Below are 11,512 nucleotides of genomic sequence, written 5' to 3' on the forward strand. Positions count from 1 at the left end.
ATACAGTGAGGATATACCATCAAGATCGATTGAATGAATGAAGGAAATTGGGTCAAATGATTCAGGTTTGAATAAGAAGATTAAGTTCAAAGTAGGTAAATGTTGATTTTGAAAGGTAAGCAAAGGATTAATTTTAACATTGGAAAGGACAGAGGCAGACGTGGTGACTTTTCCCTCCTCGATAAGGTCTTGAATTGCTTGGCGAAGAGTAATACACCTATCAAGAACATAGCCAGGCATCTAATGGAATTCGTAGAATTGCCCATTATCCAAGTTTTGAGGAAGAGGATTAGGCAAAAACTTATATTACAATGGTGTTAGTAATATCTTTTTCATCAATTTTTAAAAGGCATTATTAAGGGACATGCCAAGATTGGAGAATTGTCTTTTAGGCTTACTTGCGAGGATTGAATGGCTTGAAGAGCTAGTGTGAAAGAGGTATTGGCCACTTGTAAGGAATTGACATTAAGTTTGAAATTTCTAGGTTTTAACTCGGACGAATTACCAAAAGTCCCAAGAGTAGGTATCTTAACTTGATTATCAGCTTTAAAGAGTGACTGAAAAGTGGGAAGGTACTAAAGCATTAAGTACTTGGCATAATTCGGAGTGAGATTCCTGAGGATGATCTTGAATTGTTCATTATCTTAAGATCTGTCCCACAATTAAACAACTTTAGATCTCCATCGGGCAATGAACTCAATGAAGGTTTTTTCAGGCTTCTACTTAATTGTTTTTAAATCTCGTCTTGTGCGTTCAATGTTCATGTTGAATGAGTATCAACTGATAAATTTCTTCATCCATTTGTGTCATGTTCTTATACGAGATGAGTCAAGTGACATAAGTCAGTGTAAGCCAAATTTTATCAGAGTTCTCTAAAAAAGCCATCTATTCCTCGTTCAGGCCATGAGATTGCATAATGCTGACATAGACTTTCAAGTGAGTCCTAGCACATCTAATTTCCTCAAACTTATCCATGTTTGGTGGCGAGACTATCGTTGTTCTTCTCACCGGAGTTAATAATAATCTTACGTTTACCTTACTTGTGGGGCAAGTAGGGGATCGAACCCAAGAGAAAGGAGGAATAAAGTTAAGTTAAGAAGATAAAATTCAAATTAACTAAAAGGAATTAAAACTGTTTTTCTTTGTATTTTTGAACTTATAAGAAAATGTAAAATTACTAGAAAAGAAACTAAAGTAAATGAAATTAAAAGCAAGTAAACTTATGAAATTAAAACACCATTAGAGGTGGATCTACCTAGAACATGTTGATGAGCAATTCTTAGTTTCAAGCCTTTTTATAACTCAATCGTAAGGGCTTGATGTTAGTTCTTTAGATCGGAAAGTTTTGCAAATGAAATGAAATAAGGGAACATAAACAAAGTAGAATTCTTTGAAAACTTCCTACTACCAATTATCTAATTTAAGCATACTTTATCTTGATCTAATCTAAGCATAAAATATCTATATTAAGAATAATAGGTGCAAGAAACTTAAAGAGAATTCATAAGCATTTTAAATAAAAGAAATGCATGAAATTAAAAATAACACAAGAACTTGCTCTAGGCTTTTCCATTCTCCAATGGAGGGGAACTTAGCCTAATGTCATTGCAAGAGAGGGAAGATAAGAGATGAAAGAACTTTTCTTCATTTCATGGAGAAAATTACAACTTCTTCTTCTTCTACTTCTTACAAGACTAATTAGCAAAAAGGAAATAACTAGAAAATGAAAATACAAAAAATAAGAGAATAGGCAAAGAGCCTTAGATTAAAGGAGTCTTGGATAAGAGAACCAAGATGGGACCCTTTTTCTAGAAATGAAGGCTCTATTTATAGAGAAAAATGTGTGTAGAAGAGTCTAAAAGTAGCCTCCACTTTTCTTTGCACAAAAAGACAAAAGAGGAGAATATGAGTTAAGGATTAGGGCATTCCAAAGTGGGCCCAAATGCTTTTGCCTTGAGATTTTGATTCCAAATTGTTGATTTTCTGCACAAGAAATACACGTAATTAGATTTATCTAGTAAATGAATTTATTTATATATAATTAAGCCTAATTAACATGCAACGTGGTGGTTTGAGGCTTATCATGATTATTATCTTAATATAGAGAAATAGGTACAAAAATCAAGATAAATATCCGAAAAATATGCGTATAATTGAGTGTTTGGAGACACTCATCACGCATTGTGAATTTCTCTACCAAATGGACAGTAGAGAATAATGTCATTGTCCTTGATCCAAGGGCAAGATCATCTGGGTCCTTAATATTCTTCAAGGTAATTTCAACCTGAGTTATTTGATGAGCTAAGATAGGGTTGGTGGGTAATTGATCATCTTCTTAGTCTTCAACAATGTCAACACAACCTGAGGTTCTATAACTTTATCATTTTTTTTCTTTTCAGACTTCAAGCTCTCATTTTGTATATGAATAAAGGCAATAATTTGTGCTTGAAATGATTCCAAAAATCAAACGGAGTATTGTTTCATCTATGATAATTATTTTTTCTTATGGCAAGGGTTGACTATATGGACTTGACAATAGTATTATGACAATACGACTCCTTTGACGGACCTAAAGTAGTACAATAGTGGTTTAGAACGTCTAAGAATAATTATTATCTGATTAAAATAAAATAAGATTAATCATTTACAAGTTCCATATTTTGTCAATCCCGAGACATATGTTGAGTATCAGATCGATTTGCCATTGAAGATATATAAAGACTATGGTAAAGCTGCTCAACCACACGCGCCTCGACTAAAAGTCTATGTGTGTGCACAAAGTCTAAAATGTAATAAGACCACCTAAGACCATTCCCCAACACTTAGATGATTGATAGGTTGATACCTAGCAACTAGGAAAACTCTTTCCTCGACCCGTTCAATCATTGGACCTTTCAGGAATCGAAAATGGTCATAGAGGAGACATTAAATATTTGACCACCCTAAAACTAGTTTTTATCTTTGGTATTTTTTTGGTGTTATTATATAGGTAAAATCTAGCACACCTTCGAATCGTTTTGACACCGAACTTTTTAAAAGCTTGTTTTGACCAGAAATGATAAAAGGGGTATTTTGGTTATTTCACCCATTTTTATCATGGCCCACTCCTTGGTGACAGTTTGTGGATGTTCTACATAGTAAGATATATCAGTTCCCCGAACGGTATGCGAAACGAAGCTGCAGTTTGAAAGTTAGGACCAAAATACTCTACGAGGACATTCCGATAATTTAATAATGTACCTCATTTGTGTCTAACGGCGCCACCGTCAGCAAGTGCTCAACGGTCATATTTTTTATTGTTAAGACACGAAATTGATCCATTCTCTTTAAAACTCATTCCTCTTTAATTCTTTGGGGGGTTGAAACTAGAGAGAAGAAAGTCTCCCATTTCCACACACTTTCAGCCCTCTCTCTAGTTATGGAAAGCCTAAAACTTAGTTGAAAATCCTCTCAACCCATGCTCTTCCTTTGGATCAATCTCTAAAGAATATTGCTTCTCCTATCTTCACATTTGGAGAGTCTTCTTTACTTTCATGAGAGCCTAACTTAGGTGAACCCCTTCAACTTTCCTAGACTTCTCATTTGATCCCTCTCCAATCATCAAACCTCACCTTGCACACACATTAGTACATTCATGGAACAAAGAGCAAAAGGAGATGGTGGTAGGAGAAATAATAAGGAGCCGACAAGCTTGAAAGCTTGATTGGAAGATCCAACCATCGAGACATACTTATGAGCTCAAGGACTCGAAAAATTCAAGATCGCCATTGGAAAATCTTATAGAGTTGAGTGAGTCTTTGATTTTATTTTTATTTTTAAAAACATATGTATGTGGTTACTTGATTTAGCCCTTAAAAATCAAGCTCTTGTTAGAATTGATTATTCTTGACAAGAGTAGATGTTCATGAGTTTTCGAAGAACAAAACTCATAATTTCGAGGTGATGTTCTTTCAATCTTAAGATTTTAAAATTTAACCTAGGTATAAAAATTTTATGTAAAAGGTTCGAGGTGAACCATAAACCTCTTTGATAGTGAACACCGAGTTTCTAGGTAGGAACCTTGGAAGTGGATGTAGGCACATTGCCAAGTCATGAATGAATATTAGACTATATATGACATGTCATGAATGTTTAGACTCTGAGGCCCCATTTGATATAGCTGTTAGAATCTGCTGTCAAATTTTGCTGTTAGAAACAACTGTAAAAGTTAGAATACTGAAAAATAAATTTGATAGAGTTTTGTAAAAGTGTTATGCTGTTTACCAGAATCTGGTAATTATAATTTGATACGACTTCTAGATTATATTGTATCAGAGCAAAATGACCAAAATACCCTTAATGTTGATAATGCACCCAAAATGCATAAAAAATGACTAGAATACCCTTATAAATATATAATTACACTATATATATATAAAATAAAAAAATTATAAAAAAATATTTTAATTCAAAAAAATTTATAATTCTATATAAATTTCGACAACACCTCCTTAAAAATGAACATGTGAAAATTTTCTGATATACAAAATACCTGCATAATTAATGTTGATAATGCACCAGAATGTATAAAAATGATTTATCTTTACAATGATTCTATCTATTTGTGAAATAATTCCCTTAACAAGAAAATGAATTAATATTTTATCAATCTCTTTTTTTAATAGTTTTAAGAATTTATTAAAAAATAGCAAAAATAAACAATTACAAGCAAACCCCACTGGTTGAGAAACCAAAGTTAAAGCCAGAAATGAAGAACATACAAAAGTCCAGGAGTTTAAATTCACAGGCATGTTCCATCTAAACATAGAATCTTCAAAGAAGACCCCTTTGCATTAGTAAAAAATGATTAATCAATTAAATAGTAAGGCATTTATTTTTAGAATGATGTTTAGAGCGACTTTTACAATCTTTTCGAAAGCTCAATGATTTATTCCTTCCAAATACCTAGCATATTGTGAAGGGAAGCATCCTCCACAAGGTATGCCCTCTCGATGAAAAGGCATAAATATGCTAGTTGCGACAAACCTCAAAAATATAAAGAGATTCTATTACCAAGCCAACTTTTGCTAATGTCGCCCCAATCTATATGCAAATGACCAAAGAATTGCACACATCTTGGTGTGGCGCTAGAAAAAGTTGGTGTGGCAATAGAAGCTCTCAAGATATAATTGGGTATATCCCAAACAACAACAAAGTGAAGGAAAAAAATGAACACCAAATAGAATGCCTCGTAGGATAGAAAAATGGATGAAAGATTTGACATCTCTTACGCAAATAGAACAAAACAGATTGGTCACTAGGGAAAAATTAATAAACATTTATACAAAGTCAAACAAATGAAAAAAGTCGCATCTAACATAAGATTTTTCTTAATTTAATTTTTGAAAATTATAGTTATTCATGGCTTATTCAAGATCAAAGGAAAATCAAGACAATTCTCATAAAGAAATTGCAATTTATTTTTTCCCTTTTTTGGGGTGAGGGGACTTACCATTCAATGACCTTCGCGAATATTAGCTCAAAGAGGGTGATCATTGAATACAGAACCCAAACAATGAGAATCATAATTTCAATTTACCACCATATTACAACAAGAATGGACTATTTAATAATGCCTTCTAATACACCATCACATGATATAGTTTAGTTGAAAGAACCGAAAAGAATAAAATAAATTGAATTCTTGGCATTTTTTTTACAAATTTCAATTTTATAAGACATTAAAATAAGTTAATTTAAATTTTTAGAAAAATACCAATTTCAAAACATGAGAATAAAATGAACCAGGAAAAAAAAAGGAATTTTTTAGCACACTATTAGGGAATTTTAGTTTAATCTAACAATATCAAAATTTTGATACATCTAGTTCAAGTATCATATGGTAAAAACATGATATGCAAAAGGGGAAAAAAGTAATTCTTTTGGCATATTATTACAGAATTTAAATTAATCTTACAATAGATGAACAAAAATCAAGAACATAGCATCACATATTATATGCAAAATAAACAAATGAAAAAATTTAATTTTTAACCATCTAATCACCAAATCTAGGGTTAAAAAAAACGATTTACAGGGGATAAGCTAGATTAACCACAAGCCTGTAAATGAACCAAATAAATAAAAGCAAATGTAGATTAAAAAATGGGTTGAACATAAATACAATTACAAGGCGTTGATTCAACAAAATTCCAACTTCTCTACAAAAACGGAAATAACACCCAAAATAATTAAAGATCCATAAACGATTCAACAAGAAAACATCCAGAAATTCATAAAAATTACACATACCCAGCAAGAACATCGAAATTAGCAGCCAACACCTTGAGAAAACTCCTCTAACCCATCTTTCAAATTTTAATTTTTCTCAGTTGTTCTTGATATGATATTCTAAAGCTCTGAGAGAGAGGTGATGGTGATCCATGTGACTATTCGAGAGATAGAGAGAGAGAGAGAAAGAAAAAGAGTTAGAGATCTGTTCTGTCGACAGAGCAAAAGAAGAGATGAAGATAAGATGACAATGAGGGCATTTCAATTTTTTCTTTTCAACCATTTTTCGATGATTGCGTCTCTAGCAAACGCAAAAAAAAAAAAAAAAAACAAAAAAAAAACAAAAAAAAAACAACAACTTTAGAGAGTTTGAATTTGCATTTAAAAACACAAATTTTTTATGCGGTTTTTTGTATCAAACGATGATTGCAGTTGAAAACGCAGATTTCAACTCAAATGCAGTAAAAGCTGCATTTAAAAGTGGTATCAAACAAGCACTAAGTAAACTTAAATTGCATTGCAAACTAAAGATGAGCCATAAGAATAGATGTAGGCACATTGTCGAACCATTAGAGTCTAATGTCTCGTGCATGTTTTTATAATTTCGTAATTTACACTTGAATGTTTTGAATGTCATGAGATACCATGAATGTCGAATAGGTAAATCGTGTATGAATATGCCATTGAATGACATGGTTAAATGAATGTTTAAATTCAAGTGTATTTTTATTAAATGTTAATTAGAGACATGAGTACAAAATCGAGGCTAGGCGAATGACTTAGAACACATAGTTAAATTATCAATATAAGTTAAAATTGGATAAATCGAAAGAAATTTTAATTATTCTATTCACCTCCCCTCTAGGAATAGGCATGGTATGAATCCCGAAATTTTCACCATTGATCATGAAGGTTAGACTCTTAACCACGCGATTAAAATTTTACATTAATTAGCCCAATTTTGGTGGCAAACGTCGAGTCCAAATGCACTATAAGTATATAGTGACCACAAATGTGATAAAAGTTAGTCACGGGTCTACCCTTGGTTTGGGTTGAACCTTTGGCCAAACAAATTAATTTGACCACAAGATCGAATCTTCTCGTTGCGAATTCATTTGAATCCTTAAACCTAAAATCAATTAGTCCAATCGGTTTGGTATTGACTAGTTAGATCCATTTTCCAATTGGGCCAACTAGTTAAATTGGTTCATTATGATCAATATTTTTTTACTAATTGGATTGTACCGGTATTGCAGGTTTAATTTAAATTTTCTAAACATGTCCACTCACTTACCTGTCAGTTGGATTAAAGAATTGCAACTCGGGAGCACCCACAATCAGTTCGAGTCGTGGCTTAATGGGATTACACCTATGTTTGGATTTCTAGGCTTGCTATATGATTGATGCTAGGATAGGACAAAGTTCAAGTCATTTCAGCCTGAAACATTAATATACCTCTAGGTTTCACCTGGTTAGATAGTAAGTGGTGCTTCAATTTGATATATCTGAAGGTACAGTAATGAAGTTGTAGCACTCACGTGTGTCTCCTGTGTCTCAAAAGACCATATTAGCTTAGATCCGGATATGGGACTAATAAGGGTATGTCGTAATGCAAACATGAATATGCATGCTTGTGAGTATATGCAAAGGAACAGGATTCCCTAGGGCATTTTCGTAATCAGCACCAACATAAACAACATATGCAAATAATTACAAAACTAATCATAAACACACCGACAAAAGAAATGATAAAAGCTAGCCTATTCTAAGTCTTCTCGAGTCAACTAGGTTGACTCAAAAGTTTACCTAAGGAAGGTCTCGGATCGGTCAAGTTTGACCTTAAAATCCCTAGTAGAGTCGTCATTGAAAGTGCCTCACCACTTTTTTACTAAAAATAATAAAAAGGTTCAACTAATGAATAATTTTGGAATTTTTAGAGAATAAGGAGTTGCCGCCTAGTTTAGGTCTAGGAACCATAGATAACTTCATAAATGGATCGAGTTGATCTATAGGTAAGAGACTAGGGTAAAGGGTTAGATTACGGATTTCGAAAGGTATTAGGCATCGAATTCACCTCTATCGAAGTGATCAATCTCTACTACGATCCAACAAAATCCTAATGTCAAATGAGGAAGACTATGGTCAAGGCTACAATCTAATCATCATTTATTTATGTCAGATTATCCAAATAAATCTTATAGTTATGATCCCCTCAAATACTATACAATTCCTCGAATTTCTCATATAATGAGAAAATGGACAATTTGAAAAAGTATAAAATCATATCCGACGCCCAAAGGCTCACGTGGAGCATTTTTATATAAAAGAAAATTCAATGAAAGAGCTACATATATAAATAATCTACAAATTGTCAAAATTCTCCACATGCATGGTCATTTCCAAATGAACCAAATATCATCTCTTGTGTGAATTATTTCCAAAACAAACGAGTATTATTATAGGCAAAATATCTCCAAATCAGTCCAAATTCCATAGGCTAAAATTATTTCCAAATCAGTCACAACACATTACGAGGAAAATATCACCAAATTGGTCATCAATGGGTTGTGGGTACAAAATTTTAATAAATTGATCATCATTCCGTTATAGGTAAATGGGAAAAGTTTTATATGCATAATTAATTATCAAAATGATTCAAACATTCTCAGGTGCACATATAACTAATTATCAAAATGGTTAAAATTCTACCATGTGCATGAACAATTACCAAAACAGATAACTATCATTACATGAATAAATGATTATCAAATTTTTTTAAAATTCTCAAAAATAATTACTGGATTGGTCAAAAGATTTTATACATAAATAATTACTGAATTGGTCATCGTGATTCCAAAAATAAGGTTAAAATGGAACCTAACATGAATATAAGTATTCTAACAAATCCCTTTTTTTAAATTTAAAAAAAAAAAAAAAAAAAAAAAACTATAAATTCAATAAGGACCGAACCTAAAAAAGTAGATAAAATCTCAAAACTCTAACATCTAAAGATATAAAAAAAAAAATAACACCATAGAATAAAAAACTCTACAAACCTGTTTGTCGTTGGAATTCCTTCAGAGTTATGATGAGTTAGAGACTGATAAGAGAACCCGAGAGAAAGAGATGGCCGGAGAGATTGGTCAAGGAATTGTGGCTGTAATCAGTACACAAGGGTGTGGGAGGTGATTTGTTGGCAGCAAAAAAACGTGGCTGAAGAAAGGGTGAGATGGGGGCTGCTATGTGGATGATGAATGATATTAATGGCTGTAAAAAATGTGGCTGAAGAAGGAGTGAGATGGGGGCTGCTATGTGAAGAAGATGAAGATGAAAAAGACTGTAAAAAACGTGGCTGAATAAAGGGGTGAGATGGGGGCTGTTGTGTGAAGAAGATGAAGATGATAAAGGCTGTAGAAAACGTGGCTAAAGAAGGGGTGAGATGGGGGCTGCTATATGAAGAAGATGAAGATGATAAAGGCTGTAGAAAACGTGGCTAAAGAAGGGGTGAGATGGGCGCTGCTATGTGAAGAAGATGAAGGATGATAATGCTGCAAAAAACGTGAAAACTAAGGAGAGGTCAGTCCCTCTTTCTCTTCTTCTTTTCCTTTATTTATTTATTTATTAATTTCCTTTGTTGTGTTAGCCCCTATTTTTTGTTTCTTGTGCTGCTCAGAAAAAAGAGAGGATGATGACTCTTGGTTGTTGCAAACGTGAGTAAGAAAGGGTGAGAGAAGTACTTGCTCATTTGAAAGAATGGTTCTTTTCTCTCTTATATTTTTTCAACTTCCTTTTTTATTTTACTTTCTTTTTCTCATTCTTTCTTTTTCATTCTGTTGACGGAATTATAGGGGAGAAAGAAGGGACATGCAATTGTAGAGAATGATCCCACGCTTCTCAACCCATGGCATATTTGTGGGTGATTCGTTGATTAGTTGACGATTAATTCAAAATATTTTTATTATTGATCGGTTTTAAATTTATGTTGAATTGGTGATTTGGTTAGAAATTTTATTAGTCTAATCGGAGATTGATTGGTTGATTAGACAATTTGTGGTGTCACCAATGGGTTTTAGAGGATTTAATTGGTTGATTAATGATTAATGATTAATGATTTGATCGGCCTTAATTCGATATTGATGGATATACCTAAAAATGATTTAATTTCAATAAGTCATTTTGATTAAAATCCTAATTTTCCAATGTTTAATGTTTGAATTTAAAATTTTAATTTCACGATGAGTTGTCAGTTTAATGAAAATTTCTCATTTTATGTCGCGATGGGTGTCATTCCTCGTGACGAAAATCATCATTTTATGTAAAAAAAAATTTGGTTTTCTTAAGTATGAGGGTTTCTAAACTTTCTCGATGTACGTGAATGTTATCGAAAGCTTATTTTTTATTATATTTTCTTAAGAATCGAGGTTTTTAAGTTGAATATCAAGGGACATTTTGGTTATTTTCGTAATTCTTCGTAAAATCATTCATTTTTAACAATTTTAGTCTCGTTAGACTCGAAATCACATTCCGAGAGTAATGAAGATGTTCTTGAGAGATTTTAGAGGTGTGGGATCCATAAGGGGTATTTTCATTATTTTGTCAATTTTTTTAGAATTTTTACGAACGATTTCGTTTGGTCACAATATAATTCTTTTTAAGTCTCAAGGTCTTATTTTCTTAGCGTTGCGAGGTCTTTAAGTTTTTGAGATGTATGACAAACCTAATCGTGTATTCTTGCTTAATCGAGTGTATGGTGTAGTGATACTATGCGTGCATAATTCTATGCCGAGCGTGCCAAGGAAAGAAAATAGGGAAATTAGAAAGAATGGGAGGGGGTAAAAATGGGAGATGGTCTCTCACAAGCATCTGACTTTTTCGCATAATCTGCACTCATCATTAGGAATCCACATCAACCAGGTGATGGATTGTTAGATGAGGCATATGCAAAAATGGGGTGTCTACAATTCCCTATATTATCATTTGGGAGATTCGAAAATCAAGTAAAGTTTGGTCCATGGACAAAGTCGAAAACAACTTGAGTATTAGAAGATGATCCATCACATATTCGCCGCATAGTATTTCAAATTTCAAATATGCTCTTTAAGTGCTATAAAGTCATCATACTTTGGAGAGGTGAGGTGACGAACTTCTTGGGAAAAGGGTAAAGTAAAACCTCCATGACTCGTACTAACCAAATCTTTCATCATCAAGTGTTTTTCACTTTTAACAACTTTCATGTTGTTTA

General features: G+C 32.8%; 2 long non-coding RNA genes across 2 annotated transcripts; one reads left to right on the forward strand and one right to left on the reverse strand.

The window, feature by feature from the left end:
* Positions 1-1,588: 1,588 nt before the first annotated feature.
* LOC147400383 (uncharacterized) lies at positions 1,589-9,570 on the reverse strand. The gene is made up of 3 exons (XR_015179317.1): positions 9,327-9,570; positions 6,292-6,428; positions 1,589-1,983 (listed from the first exon to the last, which is right to left on the reverse strand). It is a non-coding gene; the product is annotated as an uncharacterized LOC147400383 (long non-coding RNA).
* A 138-nt stretch (positions 9,571-9,708) lies between these two features.
* LOC147400384 (uncharacterized) lies at positions 9,709-10,378 on the forward strand. Its single transcript, XR_015179316.1, has 2 exons — positions 9,709-9,846; positions 9,944-10,378. It is a non-coding gene; the product is annotated as an uncharacterized LOC147400384 (long non-coding RNA).
* Positions 10,379-11,512: the final 1,134 nt, after the last annotated feature.

Source organism: Akebia trifoliata, chromosome 6, assembly GCF_017979445.1.
Source record: "Akebia trifoliata isolate Shusen 1 chromosome 6, ASM1797944v1, whole genome shotgun sequence".
NCBI lineage: Eukaryota > Viridiplantae > Streptophyta > Magnoliopsida > Ranunculales > Lardizabalaceae > Akebia > Akebia trifoliata.